Here is a 17,419-nt window from a genome sequence, read left to right as displayed (position 1 = left end):
TCCGCGAAATCCTCGAACTAATCGGCGACTTCAAATACTAACCCGCGACAATTAAAAAAACGTTTTCAGTGCTTAATAATACCATTTGTATTACTACTACATGGCATTTCAAGCTTATTACTTATAGCATATTAGTTGTTTGTATACTCTTAACTTAGTTTTATTGAAGTGCTTCAAACATAACTAATTGAGAGCTTTCTATACTTATATACCCAAAACTTTCAAATTGGAGAAAGAATTATCAAGTGACACAGATGCGTCTTCTCAACTTCTTTTCAAATTCCAATTATTATTAATTACAGTTCCTAGTCATATCAGGCCTGTTTTAGAGAATGACCACCTTGATGGGATTGGTTTGTTTAAAAATTGGAAAAAGGAATCTACTTATAACTACTATTTACAACTACAACTAACCTACAACTACTATATACAAATTGCTTATCAAAGCATGTTTTGATATATTACATTTTTGTGCAAATTTAGTATTAATTTCGTTAATTCTGGAACCTATTTTGGGCATGCCTGCCTCTTCATGTAAATTTGCTATTCTAGTGTCGAAAGGACGATCAATTACCATCCTCAGCACTTTATTCTGAGCGACCTGGATTTTGTTCCTGTGAGTCTGTGCACATGATTCCCACACCGGAACTGCCTAGAGGATCGCAGGTGCTATGATTTGTTTGTAGACAGACAACCAGTTTGTTTCCCCTTGAGAGGCGGGATCTACGACAAATCAGCGGATACAGACACCTAACCAAGGCAGAACACTTGACTACAGTTTTCTCTACATGCGAACGGAATAGGAACTTTTCATCGAACAACATCCCGAGATAGGTTACTTCGGCAGACCACTCAACCCTTGTGCCATCCATGATTACAGTACAAGATGGAGCCGGTTTCAGTTTGGGCGATTGCCGATGGAGGAACATGATCGCTTGTGCTTTGGAGGCATTGATTTTGATTTTCCACGTGGTGGCATAATCAGCAAAGGCGTTAAGGCATCGTTGAAGTTTGTTCGTTATTTCGCGAGGCATCCTTCCTTTGACGGCTATTGCGGTATCATCTGCGAACAGGAACAACATGCAACCGTCTCCGAGGGGAGGAATGTCGGAAGTGTAAATGTTGTAACAAGGGGTAGCCAGGTTTCAAGCTAGGGAGGGGCGAAAAAAATCTATGGAAAATTTGGCCGAATGCCGTTTCACCGAATGCCTTTGTGTTGCTGGTTTAAGGGGGGTTGCCCACCTGCTCCCCTATGGTTACGCCTATGGGTGTAAGTCGCAAGGGGCAAGGGGCCCAGTAGACTGCCTTGCGAGACTGCTGCTGGGATGGAAAACGTGTCTGAAAGACTACCATTCAACGATACCTTAAACAACCTTTGCTGGAGGTAGTTACGGGTGATTTTAACCAGATGTAATGAGAAGTTGAAGTTACAAATCTTGTACACAAGTCCGTCATGCCAAACATTGTCAAACGCCTTTTCAACATCTAGCAAGGCCATGGCTGTGGACTTGGATACAGCTTTGTTACTTCGGGTGTTATTCATCACCCGTACTAGCTGGTGATTGGTGGAATGCCCCTTTCTGAATCCAAATTGTTCCGGAAGGAGAATGTTATTTTCCTCGACAAACCTGAGCAAACGGTTGAGAATGAGTTTCTCGAACCATTTGCTCAGCGCTGAAAGGAGGCTGATTGGTCTGTAGCTGGAAGACAATATTGGATCTTTACCGGGTTTGCGGATTGGTATGATTTTTGCTACTTTCCAGATGCTTGGAAAGTAGTGCAGTTCCAAACATCTGTTGAAGATAGCGGTTAGAAGAGACTGCACTTTCATGCTGAGTGTCTTCAAGATCAAGTTGAATATACCGTCAAACCCGGGAGCCTTCATGTTCTTGGTGCATTTCAGCGCTGAGCAAATCTGTTGTACTGTAATCATATCCGCCGGAGGCACGACACAAGGGGAGGTATCTAGGTTTTGAACGCATTGCGCAACCTGATCATTGAGCGGACTTTGGATAGTCGAGCCAAGCAAATGCGATGAAGCGACATGCTTGCCGATCGTGGAGTGATTAAAAGCCGATCGTCATCCTTTTCGACTCTGAGAGGTGGAACAGGTTAAGGATATGTTTTCAGGATCTTGGCTACCGTCCAGCATGGTTTGGTCCCAGATCTCCAGTTCTCTAAACTGGCGTCTACGAACATCTCAACCGAATCAGTAATTGACTGTGGGAAACAATGGTAACAAACTTACCCCTCACAGGAACATTTCGTTTCATGTTGTGTTTGTCGTATTAGATGCTAGATAAAAACTTATTTTATCGATCTGTGTGCTGAAAATACCTGGGAATGTCTTTACGTTTACATGGCCGTGGAGATACAAAGAGAAAGTCGTCGCAGAGAATCTGTCAATGTTACTTAGGATCTAATGCAATGTTCAGCTTGAATGTTTATCCTCATTATTCTCGAAAACTAAAAAGCCCAAGTAACATTGCAGGTTTATCGAGGTTTTATAGCATTCTACAAGTCTAAATCATGATCTACAGAACCGTCATAAAACCAAAATTGTTACTTGAGAAGCACTCCGATAGAATCCAATGACATTTATAGAAGGTCCGGGCCAACTGGTGTTTGAAGCAAACATATTGTAAACATTGCTGAGCACTCAAGTGACGACGTCACTCTACCATAACATTCCATACTGCGAACAGAGATATTTACGTCACTGCCTACAGCTGTTTCGTGTATAAAGATGGTAGCAGTACGTATGGAAAGGTAAATACATGTATTAGCTTCCCATAGTGGAAACATTCAAGTTAAAAAAAAAGAATCCGTTTTAAAAATAGGGATAAAGTGCGGAATGCGCTCTAAACCCTATTAACATTGCGTCAGATGACAGGCATAACGAATGTTTCAAATTAGTTCACGGAACTTCCCTCTTTTTTATTCCAAATTGTCGAATTCTAGGGAAAATTTCAACAAGCCATTTTTAACCAAATGAGCTACCTGTGCATTTTGGAAGTGAACAAATGTTTCAAATTGCATTGATGTTAAAATGTTGTAAAATCACGAATAAGACTTATTCCAATATGCTCATGTTCTAAGATCTCACAAATTAAAACTAAAAAAAAAATGGTGATGTTAGGTTGATGCACGTGTTTATGATTTACGATGTCAGCGGATCCTCATGGATACGTTATATAATTGAAGAAATGTAAAACGTGCGAAGTTTATCTTAAAAAAAAAATCCATCTATGTTTAGTAAAAATTATTGTTTAAATATCGTGATTTTTTTATTTAGTGACCAAAAACTTGCGATTACATTTAACGTCAATGAGAAAAATAACCGCAAGTCAGTCACAATGCCATGACAATGTTGCATTAGTGTAGCACAGTGGAAAGATACCATGGTCCCATAGAACGTTACTGCATGTTTTTCGAATCGTTGCACTGGTTCCGAAGCATTGGCCAGAACATATTCCAAGTCAGTCCCATTAGCAAAAAAAAAAAAAATGATTTCATTAAATAAATCATAAAAGAACGTCATAGCTGTGTTCTTAGGCTTGCTTCTATAGATTTAAGAATGTTAGAAAACATATCGCATCATGAGATTTGGCTCAAGTCAGATTCTGTCCACTTCCCTTAAGGTATTTTGAACATATCTGGATGTGGACAATATAGTTCTTACGGCCCTCGATTTGACCGCCAATGGATATGGCTTTGAATTCTCATGTAATTTGAAGTGTCGAATGATGGATTTTGATTTAAAAAGGGTTTACTACTTCCCCGGGCGTACCCGGAGTATGTCCGGGTGTGGCCAACATGGTGCTGGTTACTCATCATGACTCATGATTTTATTTTCGAATTCTCATGTGATTTGATTTATTGCTTGGTTGGTTTGGACGTTTCTGAAAATGTCTAGTCTTATTACCCACCGGTTGCTGATTTCCATGGTCGTTGGTTGCACCGACAAACAAGCGATAGTATATTTAGGCGCACATACTTTACTATACTCACCATATTCACCACACAAATTTTATTTACGAGGAAAATCTTCACAACACTGAAAACCAACGATGCCATATATGCAGACTTCTGTACACGAAAAAAGTGGTCACCCTTTTTAATTGTACCCAAAAATTATCAAATGAAGTATTTCGCTAAGCTATAATGAATGCAAAAACTAGTTAATATTTATAACTATTTTTCTATCTAATGAGATTTTAAAAATCGTTATTATAATTAAAGTTACAAGGTTTCAAAAAAGATAGTGTCCACCTTTATCGTGTACAAAAGTCTGTATATCTGGCATCATTGCGTGAAAACGAATCTTACTCGGAGAGTGAGTCACTTTTACTCATTCGTATGGAGACATTTCTAAAAGCGCTGAGTGACCTACTTTTTAAGAAATTTCTTCATACGAATGAGTAAAAAAGTGACTCTGAGTAAGATTCGTTTTCAGTGCACCAGAGATATGCAAAACATCGGCCAAGAGTGATCGAGGCGTTTCTGTGGGTCACAGTTGATCGTGTAACAAAGCTTTAGTGCGCTGAATGATTGACCCTACATCCACTTGCGTATGCTAGTTCCAATTTACACTCAACGTTCGCTAGCTGAAACACGTTTACTTTTCACTTAGTGAACGGCATTCGCTATTAGCTATCCAGCTTTGGTTTTTTTTATTATTGTCACTTTAACACTCTTAGGTCATTCGTTACATGTCCGGGATGAGATTTGAACTCATGACTTTGGCGTAATAGGTATGGTTGTTAACCACTATTGCGGAAGTGCATCTAGAACACTAAGTTGAGAGCACGCAATAGGCAAATATGCGATAAGCAATAAACTTGAAATGCGAAGAAGAAGATGAAGAAGTAAAAAAAGACTTGAGTGTAATGTGTAATATTTATTTTATTATTATGATTACCGTAAACAGGGAAGGGGGCAGTTGATCGCTTTTTACCGATAAACCTGAATATTTTACTAGCAAATGCTTTTCTAATATCGAAGACAACAAATCAACAGGTACAGGTACAATATGCTAAATTAGTTTTAAAATTGCATGCTTGGTTTATTTTTTAAAATCAAAATAAGATTTTAAATGCAAATGTTCTATTTTGGGATGAAGTTGATCATATCAGTTTTTATGCAATGTAAAAAAAGTTTAATTTTTCGTTGAAAAAATCGCAACATAAATGCGTGTGAAAAATCTAAGTTGGAATTTCCGAAAAATCTTATGTTAGATTTTAGATAATTAATTGGACATTCTCGAAAGTGTCAGGCGCGGAGCACACACTGTCCAATTGGCGGGTGGGATGTGTTGCGAGAAGATAAAACAAGACCAAAATGTTTACAAATGCACCATCAAAAGATCCGCCAACTGTTCTTGTTTCACAAAATACCTCTTCCACCAAAGATCTGTGAGACTTGTTGGAATATCTGGTATATTTTATTGAGGTACCTAAAGAAGATAAAAAAAAATCCTGCATTTGCAGCTATCCTGAAGAATAATTACTCTGATATTGGTAAGAAATTAAATCTTTGTAATACAAATTGAAAACCTATGTACGATCCAATTCGAAATTTATGGATCGTAAAAACCGAGTTGTTATTTCGTTTACTTAAAAAAAAACAGTTGTCTCGAAACTACACTTATAGCGAAGACAAAACAAATTGTATCTGTCGCTTGGATTCTGGCAAAGTTGCCAGTCTTCGTGATATGATGTCTTCGCTTATAGCGAATTCGTTTTTTAAACTGGGTCAGTGCCAGCCTGTCTCCAGAATAATAAAAAACGATAACAGTTTTACGACTGAGGCGCTATACTTGTGTGCGTGAGATCGTTTCGTGTTTCTACGAACTGTCAAAATTTTTCATAAGTCTTATCGTTGTTGTTGCTGCTATCAGAATAAAAAAAAACGTTTTCACTCGTGTTCCTACCGTTTACTGGCTGTGCTTTCCGGGTTTCAGATAATTAAATCTATCAAAAGATAAAATTTGGAAGTGCAAAGGCCTCAAAATCCATTATCAATCTGAGTAAGAAATTAACCAGTAATAGACCCCCATACGGTAGTAGAAAATACACAACTTAACAGCAGCAGTGACAATGTTGCACATTTCCAGGGTCAGTTGTTTATAAACAGTTGCTACCGCGTCGTCAGCGATGCGCGCTGGCTTAACTAGGTGCTTCGAGAAAGGTCAAAGTAAACATTGGTGAGTAAGCACCCTACATAGCCGTTCCTACCGCGAGGAGCATCAATTCTTGTTAAAAAAAAACAGACACCGACTTTCCAAGAGAAAAACTATCTGTCTCGCTTTATTTGTACATACTGGAGAAAAACTATTGTGTAGAGTTTAAGTAACAAATTCATGTATAAAAGGTTTCGAATAATAAAGAATCGGGGCAGTTGTTCTGATGAGTTATTATCCGAGGTTTGCTAGGTGCGGACGAGCACAGTTCCAACCTCAGGATAACTGATTCATCAAAGAGCTTTTTCCATACAGTAGAAATGGAATTGCACCGTCTTTCATTTTACGGAGAAAGAAAGACCACGCGAGTTGTTGCTCTACGTTGGGCACTTCAACACGGGAGTGAAACATGGATGCGCAACGGAGTATGGGCGCTTCATCTGGTGACAGCGGAAACTAAACCGCTATTTTCAAGTGTTGGAACGCCAAAATTTCGACTGGCTAAAATCAGTAAGTGTTAAAAAACCAAAAAGTGACTTTGATTAAATTACAAAAAAGGAAAAAGCGAACTAGTGATTAATAAAGAGTACAGCACATTGGTGCACATCTGGTCAACTATAAAGATATGGGGACTTCATCTGGGAACTTCATCGCAGACTCAACAAGGAATAACCCTGATCCTGCTCCTGATAGTGTGAGTACACAGTTAAAAAAAAAATGTGTAAAGTTCTGATACATTACCGTATTATAAATATTTTACGCGTACAATATTATAAATAGTATACATTTCATCTTTGTAAGCAAAATTTCTTGCAAGATGCTTAATGCTTAATCAACCACTTTAAGGGAACGTTAAATTAATTTAAACAAATTTAAAAGGCCAACTAGCAAATTCGATTAACAAAGCACAAAACATGAAAAAAAAATAATTTTCTTGAATTTACGCTGAAAACGTTTTTGATCCACTTAAATTCGCGAAGAGCCAAGATAATAGCAATATCCATAATTTAATAAGGGACTGAGAAACAGTCGCATTTTTTCTCGTTTGCTTCGAAAAACAAACAAAAAAATGGCAGAGTTCCCAACTGAAAGAGCTATTCAATGCATTCCAGAGTTCAGAGGCGCGGCCTCAGAATTACGATCGTTTTTATACCAGTGCGATTTCTTCGCTAAGAAATTGCCAGTAGAAGAATCGCATGAACCTTTAATTCAGGTAATTTTGATGAAATTGAAAGATCCGGCATCAGGGTATTTCAAACGCATTTATGCGGAAACATGGCCCGAAGTGAGAACCAATCTCGAAAGAGAATTTGGGACAAATGTTAAGCTGGAAGAAATTTTTCAGAAAATCGAAACTTTGGAACAAGGACCAAACGAATCCTTTCAAGATTACAAAGATAGGGCATTAACATTAAAAGAACACGTGGATGAACATGAAGAAAATAATGCCAAAGGCAGAGAGTCATATGCACTACGGAATTTGAGGATACATTTTTTGGGAGGTTTGAAAAATAGGAACTTGAAAAATATGGCAAAATCACAGAAAAATAACACCTTCAATGAACTAGTCAAATGTTTACAGGAAGAGTGTATCTACGAAAAACAAATTGAGGATATCGAAAAGAGACTTCAGTGTATTCACATCGCTGAAAAATCAAAATCACAAAGGAACCGAAATAATTGGGATAATCATGTTAATCAACCCAAATATTTTAACCGGTATCAACGAAAACATCAACAAAACAATTCGTTTGATAAAAAATTCAGACCTCATAGAGATTTTCCGAATAATTTCGTTAGGTCTAATCAAAGGCCGTTCAATGGAAATCAAAATGGTTACAGGGGCACGAGTTACGAATACCAAGAAAATAATAATTTTAGCAGAAATATGAATAACAATAATTCACCGAATAGGTCAGACAATTACAACAGGAATGATAACGGAAACTACAACATAAATTACCAAGGTGAATACAGCAATAGATACAATGACGAAAACCGCAGAGAGAATTTCAGTATCAGAGATAATTTCAACACAAGACATAAAAAACTAAAATTCCGGAATCCTGGAAAGACACAGGTTACAGATTCCCAATGTTTTCACGCTGGGATAAAATTTAACCCAGTCATTACAACAAAGCATAAATATCCAATGTTCGGCGGAAATAACGGGGATTTCTACTGGTATATGTCAACAGCAGAAAACCCGGAGTTCTTTTGCAGATACTATTTTAACACAAGTAAAACCGAAAATTTTATGCATAAAAGTATAGCATTGAAAGTGGGAGCAAAACTGATAAACCCACTTAGTGTGGCATATACAGAGATAGATGGAGAAGAAGAAGAATCATTTGGAGACATTTGGGTCAATTTAAAAATAGGCAGAAGTAACATACCAATAAAATTTAACTTAGTTCATAATTTAGCTGTACCAGCCACAATAGGCACAGCATTCGCAAGAGATCATATCGAAAGTATAGGTGGGAGCTTCAGATTTGCAATCTTCAAAAGCTTCTCTCATCCTATAAATAAAGAATATATTGATTATATACATAGAGAAAGTAGTGTGAAAGACATTAAGCGATATGTGGAAATTGAACCATACGTTTTTAAAAAGGACATGGTAGGAATTACAGCGGACGAAAATATAATTGAGAGAAATAAGGAGCTTTCAAGTAAAAATAGTAATGAAATAGAATTTAATTTTCACGCAATAATGGGGAAACAAAATAAAAATAAACAATATAATAACAGCGAATCAACCCTTTATAAAATAATATCAAATAAAATAGCACTTAAAAAAATCTATTCTAGAGATAACTTATTTTTTGTCGAGATACCTACATCCAATAACCCCGCATATAGGCTGAGATGTTTACTCGATACAGGTTCATCAGTAAATCTGCTCAGATATGAAGCAGTCAAATCGCTAAGAATAGACCAAGTAAATACAAATGATACTATAACAATAGCGGGAATTGGTGGAAATACAAAAACAATGGGATCAGTTAATATAGGTTTAATCATAGGAAACATAGTATTCCCAGCAAAATTTCATTTAATGACACATTTATTAGTACCATGTATACTCGGAGGAGAGTTCCTTCAAAAACATGTAGCACAAATTGGAAGAAATTTTGAATATGCTATTTTTGAGCTTGACACTTGCAAGAAAAACTCTAAAGAAGACGAATGTAAAGATTTTACACAAGTCCATACATTCAATGGAATGGAAATAGATGACCCGTCGGAAAATGATTTTTATCATGAAGAATATAATGAAGAAGGAAGTGAATATGACGACAGAGAAATGTTGAACTTAAATGCTGACATAGACTACGATATTGTCAAATACAAAAATATTAAAATGCTTCAAGGACACGAACGATATAATAAAATCTTCGAACAGATCGAACTTGATCATTTATCACGAAGCGCTTTAGAATCAATTGAATCAATTTTAAGTAATTTTAGTGATGTGTTTTTTCTTGAGGGTGATAAACTGACCCACACAGATGCGGCAGTGCACGAAATAGAAACTTCAACGAACGTACCCATTAATAAACGGCAATACAGATTCCCAGAAGCAACAAAAAAGCAAATTAATGAAGAAATCGAAGAAATGTATAAGCAAGGTATCATCAGACCAAGTAAAAGCCCGTGGAATGCACCAGTCTTGTGTATACCAAAGAAGGACTTGGATGCAGCTGGAAATAAGAAATATAGAATTGTAGTGGATTTTAGGGCTTTAAATTTGATAACTAAGCCTTTTGTATATCCAATTCCACTCATCAATGAAATCATGGATAATCTTGGAGATAGTGTATATTTTTCAACATTGGATTTAAAGTCGGGATTTTATCAAATCCCAATCGATCCAAAAGATGCCGCTAAAACAGCCTTCTCAACCCCAAAAGGACACTTTGAATTTACAAGAATGCCTATGGGATTAAGGAATAGCCCATCAACTTTTCAAAAATTAATGAATACGGTACTATATGAAATCGGAGATGTTCGAGCCGTTGTTTATCTGGATGATGTCATCATTTCAGGAAGAACAATCGAAGAACATAATGAAAACTTATATAAAGTGTTGCAAGGACTACGCAGACATAATTTAAAATTGGAACCGGTAAAATGCAAAATTTTAAAAACAGAAATCAAGTATCTTGGTCATATAATAAATGAATATGGTATTAAACCAACCAAAGAAAATGTTGAAAGTATACAATTGATGAAAAGTCCATCTACAGTGAAAGATGTTCGATCATTTTTAGGTACAATTAATTTTTATGGAAAATTCATTCCCAACATTGCAAAGTACAGGAAACCTTTGAACAATTTATTGAAGAAGAATGTAAAATTTGTATGGACGCGTGAATGTGAGGAAGCTTTCGAAATGCTTAAAACATGCCTCATATCTGAACCTTTGTTAGTAAGGCCTAATTATGAGGATACTTTTGTCATCACCACAGATGCTAGCAATTACGCGATAGGAGCGGTGTTATCTAATGAGAAAACTGTCGATAGACCGATCGCCTTTGCGAGCAGGGCATTAATAGGTGCAGAAAGTAGATACCACACAATCGAGAAAGAATTATTAGCGATCGTTTGGGCGGTTGACTATTTTAGACATTTTATATTTGATCAAAAATTCATTGTTTACACAGATCACAGGCCTCTAATTTCAATTTGGCGGTTAAAGGAAACGTCACCCACATTAACAAGACTGCGACTTAAGTTGCAAGGTCTTAAATGTGATATACGCTACAAACAAGGGAAAGAGAACATTGTTGCAGATTTTTTGTCAAGGCTACCATGCACGAAGGAAAACAAAAACGTCAACCAGATTCAACATACAAGTTATTGTCAGGGGCAATCAAGGTTACAACGTTGTAAGGTTAAAAAAGGTAGCGTAGACATTAAGAATCAACAACATACGTCGGTAGAACAAGAGCAGGTAGTTGCAGTCATTACGCGACAGCAGCAAAGAATGCAGAGGCAGACAACCCAAACAAAAATAAACAACAAGCCATCAAGCGATTCCACTGTCCAATATTTGAGAACTGACCAACCTCAAAGGGACTCAGTTTTTAATGAATTAGTTAACATGGATATAAGTGACAATGAAAACACCACAAAGAAAGATGATAACCACAATTTATATAATGATTTCAAAGCAAGCGTAGAACAATCATTAGTAAACACAGATGAACTTATGATTTCAGGGAAATTAACTAATGACTCAGCAGATGCTACATTAGTTATATTAAATAGTAGATCAGCCTACAAGGAAATTTCAACTCTGTGTAATTTACCACATGGATTGAAGGATTATGATAAAAATGGAATTATAAATATACCAAACGAAAAGATTACAGGATTGATTATCGAGGGGAAAAATAACTCTTTGCTCAATGGTAAAAGTTTCCTAAAGAAACTCAATAGGAGCTTTATAGAAGGTCCTGACTATCTAAAGCAAGCAAAACATGTCCATATATTATCATTTCGCAAAATAAAACAGTTTGAAGTATTACAAATGATACAATTCATATCATTGAAATTTGATAAGAAAATTTCTTTGTACAATGCAGACTCTGAACGTATTCAAATAGAGGGTGAAGAAATCGAAACAATTTTACGAGAATTTCATGACGCACCCCTAGGTGGACATGTAGGAGCAAAACGTATGCGAAAGAGAGTTGGGTCTCTTTTTTCATGGAAAAATATGAGACGAGACATTGAAGATTATGTAAGAAAATGCGATTCGTGTCAGAAAAACAAAATTTGCAAGTCCAACAAAATTCCAATGAAAATTACTACAACAGCTACAGAGCCGTTTGAAAAATTATTTATGGATATCGTTGTTTTACCCGAATCGGAATGGGGTAATAAATACGGATTAGTCGTTCAAGATGACTTAACCAGATATTTAATTGTCGCATGTATGGAAAATCAGGAAGCACAAACAGTAGCAAGAACTTTTGTCGAAAATGTGATCTGTAAATTCGGGTGTCCAAAAGAAATAGTGACAGATCAAGGTGCGAACTTCATGAGTAACCTCATGAAAAACATATGTAAAATTTTGAAAATTAAAAAAATCAACACAAGTGCATACCATCCACAGGCGAATTTAGTGGAACGTTCAAACAGAGAGTTGAAAACCTATTTACGACAATTTATTGGAGGGAATCAAAGAACATGGGACCAATTGATACCATACTTCAACTTTGAATACAATACAACGATAAACTCTTCAACAAATTACACCCCATTTGAGTTATTATATGGACGAAAGGCAAAAATTCCCACATCCATTTATAAAAAAGGTAATTCCACAATGGACTATCATGATTACGTTGGTGAAATGAAGAGTATTTTGAGCAACATTCATTATAACGCAAGAGAAAACTTGAAAATATCAAAAGAAAAGCGGAAGGTTCAATATGACAAAAATTCAAATCAATGGCAACCAATGTGGGGAGATTTAGTTTTAGTGCAATCAAATCCTATGGGGGTAGGACAAAAACTACAGAGTATGTGGCGTGGCCCATACACAGTAATGGAAATTCCTAGTGAACAAACCGTGGTAATACAGAATGGGAAGAAATTAGAAAAAATCCACGTCAATCGTATAAAGCGATACAATGATTAATCAATGAACAATGAAAAGTACGCGGAACAAATTCGTCAGTACCGATAAATAATTATTTATTTATCGATTATTATATACATAATATTTATATTATAATTAAGAATAGAGAGACACACATATTAAAATAATAATTAAAATTTGGATGTTACTCCAGGAGATGGCTATGAAAATGGAAAGAATACTGCGAGCAAATAATAAAAATATTAGTGAAAAAAAAAGAAGTGATAAACTGTAGCTAATGTATAAGAGGGATACATGGAATGTTTGTGAGAGAGTGCGTTAGACAAGGGAAGACGTTCCCGGAACGAATGATGTATATGGTGATGATTAAATTGAATAGTAATATAAATAAATAATAAGAATAAAAAATCGAATGGATATTATTGACTAAATGATAATGACCCCGGGGTATGTAGATATAAAATTAAGTATTGTTATTTGAAAATGAATTTATGGAATAACCAGAATGATAAGAGACAATTGAAAATTGTAAAGAAAAAGTATATATTAAATTTCAATTGGGATTAATAAGAAATTGAACAAAATGTTCAAAACATGCATATATGGAGATGGAAACATAAAAGCGAAGCTTCAGATAAAGTTTCAAGAAAATGAAAACAAAGGTAAAAACATACATAGTTAATAATAGTAAACAGTATTTTCTAATAAAATTAGTGATGAAAACATTTCAAAGAGATACAAAAAAAATTTGACCTATATGTAATGCATGCAATAATTGAATGATTCAGCTAATAAAACAAATGTATTCATCAAAAAAGAGCAAAATATTTTGCAACACGATTTTGAATGATCGAAGAGCTAAGGATTGAAATTACAGCACACAATATGGGTTAAATTACTGAAAAACAGTTGCAAACAGATTTATAGAATAATTTCATAAAAAAAAAAAAAAAAATTAACACGTTGAAAAATAATACTTATGACAATGATGAAAAAAAAAAGAACGGTGAAAAACAAGATCAAAGTGGACATGAATATTGTACCTACAAAGCGCTTTGGACTAACTGTGTACTAGAATCTCACAGCGAGATTGAATACAAAACAATTTTGAACGGAAAATACCGTCAAAACACAGCATTAAAATACTGTAAATAATCTCAGAGTCATAAATGAGGCTACGGTTGAAAATCTATTAAAAAGACGTTTTATTTTACAGACAGTTACGGATGAGGATGAACAATTGGACAAGGGCATCCGGAGCCCAGAATGCACGAGAATTTATGAACGAATCTAACTGAATTTTGAGTCTACTTACAGATACCCACCGTTTCCACCTCATTTTAGCGAAGGGGAGCATTTGCAGCAATTTGGCGACGAGACCTTCTAGAAATTAACTGCAAATCTAAGCTAAACCCATTGCTGCAAATTTTAAAACGCCAAAACAGTCGTGAATCTTGGTCAAAACAGTAAACATAGTAGAATTAAAAATAATACAAAACAGTAAACATAGTAGAAGTTGAAAATAATACAAAAAAAAAAAAAAAAAAATATACAGTGAATTAGGTAGTTAGGAATATCACTTGGCATGAAAAAACGACAAGAGCATCATCACTAGCTGACACGGCAACGGCATTATCAGCATTCCGCTGAGGTAAAATGGAGTCCGGTCGACATCCCGTCGACATGGACAGGAGAGACGAAATGACGACTCATGCGGGAGATCAAAGATTGACGGTGTTGGGTAGGATCATCGGAAAAGTATAAGGAACAGGAGGATGGAATCGAGTGGTTTATCGAGGATAACAGAATTGATCAACACATTATACTGTATAGATGAGCAATCTTTGGCATAAGCTCATCACACAGCATCTAAAAAGAGAAACTACTTCAGCAACGGTTTCGCAAACATCTTCATAAAACTACAGAACATACAACGTAACGTTTGATATGACATCATTAAACATCAAACTCAAAAATGGCAATGAAGCACAATCAAGTACACAACTAACGCATGGTATGGCACAAACAATAAATTAACTAGCTGCATATATAAACACAGATAGAAAACAGTCGTGGATAAAATCCAAAAAAAAAGTTTACATCTTATAACGAAAATCATCGAAGATGTGGAATCATACTACACCATATAGAAAGTTGAAGTTCTAATAAGCACTAAAAAGTTTCCAACAGAAACATACATAATGACGAGATGCGATCAGTACAAGACATAGATATGAAAAGACGATGAAGAGTAACCTGAATGCGGCAAACAACGAATCATAGATGGCGGGGAATGGCAGATACACCCACACCTGATATTTGATATCAACCAAATGACGAGTCAGGAACAGTTTTCAATCGCACGGATGAACGAGCAGAAACGAAGGAGCTTTAACGAAAGGTACAATTTAGGATCACCCTAAGGTTAGGAGAAAAATGGCAACAAGAAAGCACGAAATTTTTAAAATCGAAGATTACCAACTCAAGCTTATTGATATTATTTTTTGCAAAAAGATTCTCAAGCTCAGTAAGTAAGGGGGGATGCAACAACCCCAAATTCTAACATCAATCCTTATAATGAATTATTCGTAATAATTCTATAGAATGTTAACATTAAATATCAATTGCAACAAGAATGGTATAACTCAACTAAACGCATAATTAACGTAAGTCAGTTAGGCAAATCTTCATATCAGCAAAACGCGTGATAAACTTGTTAACGTAGATGAATGACAAAATTTAACCAAATGACAAAATTTAGTTAAAGTATGAACGACTGAATATGTTTATCAATAGTACAAAGTAGGGTCTTAAGAAAGGCACAGTAGGAGTAAGAACCATAGTAAGAAGATCCAGTAAAAAAAAAAAAAAATAGCAAATATAGAATAGATACCAGCGCATATCCTTGAGAAGAATCTCGATATTATTCTCAAGCTGGTTAAGTAAGAGGGGATGCAAAGGCCTCAAAATCCATTATCAATCTGAGTAAGAAATTAACCAGTAATAGACCCCCATACGGTAGTAGAAAATACACAACTTAACAGCAGCAGTGACAATGTTGCACATTTCCAGGGTCAGTTGTTTATAAACAGTTGCTACCGCGTCGTCAGCGATGCGCGCTGGCTTAACTAGGTGCTTCGAGAAAGGTCAAAGTAAACATTGGTGAGTAAGCACCCTACATAGCCGTTCCTACCGCGAGGAGCATCAATTCTTGTTAAAAAAAAACAGACACCGACTTTCCAAGAGAAAAACTATCTGTCTCGCTTTATTTGTACATACTGGAGAAAAACTATTGTGTAGAGTTTAAGTAACAAATTCATGTATAAAAGGTTTCGAATAATAAAGAATCGGGGCAGTTGTTCTGATGAGTTATTATCCGAGGTTTGCTAGGTGCGGACGAGCACAGTTCCAACCTCAGGATAACTGATTCATCAAAGAGCTTTTTCCATACAGTAGAAATGGAATTGCACCGTCTTTCATTTTACGGAGAAAGAAAGACCACGCGAGTTGTTGCTCTACGTTGGGCACTTCAACACGGGAGTGAAACATGGATGCGCAACGGAGTATGGGCGCTTCAGAAGGAGCGACAACTGTTTTGAAGGACTATGAAGTCGTGGTGGATGAATTCGGCAAGGTTGTACGCCAGGGAGTTGAGCTTGTTGTGCTCCGGCATACAAGTAGTAAGTTGCATTTTTTGATTTATGACAAGAATTCGATAAATTTAAATTTTAATTGTGTAAGAGTTCAGTTTAATAGTTAAAGTTCACTTATTCTGTTTTAGTTAGATAATCATTTTCATATTGCCGGTATACTTAAGAGCTAAGAATTTTCGCCTGGTTCATAAGTGGAATCCCTCTGCACTATGCCTTTCGCGATTGAATGGTTGATAAATAGGTCTTTCGTGCCAGTGGTTGAAAAATTAAATCTTCCGAAGATATTAGTGCCAGGCTAACCAGCGCCTCGGTCACGCTATCGTCGTCGTTTGTTTTATAAATCTTGGATTACCACTTTTCAATCTTAACCGTCCAAGAGGTAAGACGTTCTCATTAACCACTCCATCACGAGAAGCATAGTGCTGGGCATTATTAGCCAGATGAAAATCCACAGAAGCTTTATAATCGCATTATTACGGGCATTGTGTAAATATAAGAATGGTTCAATTTCACAGCCCCCTACTGTGCTTTTTTTTGACACAGTTATTGAAGTCTCCAATAACTGTGGATCTGCCTGTGCTTGCTTAAATATTTATCATTAACTGTGTGATATTGATTGATTTTCTGTAGAAAATTGTTAATGTATTTTATCACATCTCAATTTTATTTTTCTTCATGATAATGATATCCCGCTTTCCATGCTGTTTGTATGAATAAATGTATCCTTCACTGTGCTTTCTGGAGGTTCGACCCCTACCTTTCCCTCTCGCAGGAACAGAAGAAAATGAAACAACATACGCCCTCCAGTTAGTGACAAAAAGCACAGTTAAGGATCAAGGTTGCAAAGACTCATTTCAGCTAAAATAATGTTTTTCGGAATAATAAAACCAAAAGATGGTATGATGGCATGTTTTACTTGTAACTTACAAGAAGAGGTTACAAAGTATGCGTTGGAAACATAAAACCTGT

Source organism: Ochlerotatus camptorhynchus, unplaced genomic scaffold (genome assembly GCF_037179485.1).
Source record: "Ochlerotatus camptorhynchus isolate MF236.1 unplaced genomic scaffold, CSIRO-AGI_Acam_v1.1 ptg000827l, whole genome shotgun sequence".
NCBI lineage: Eukaryota > Metazoa > Arthropoda > Insecta > Diptera > Culicidae > Ochlerotatus > Ochlerotatus camptorhynchus.
The sequence above is the reverse complement of the archived record's forward strand: the minus strand, read 5'-3'. Positions refer to the sequence as shown.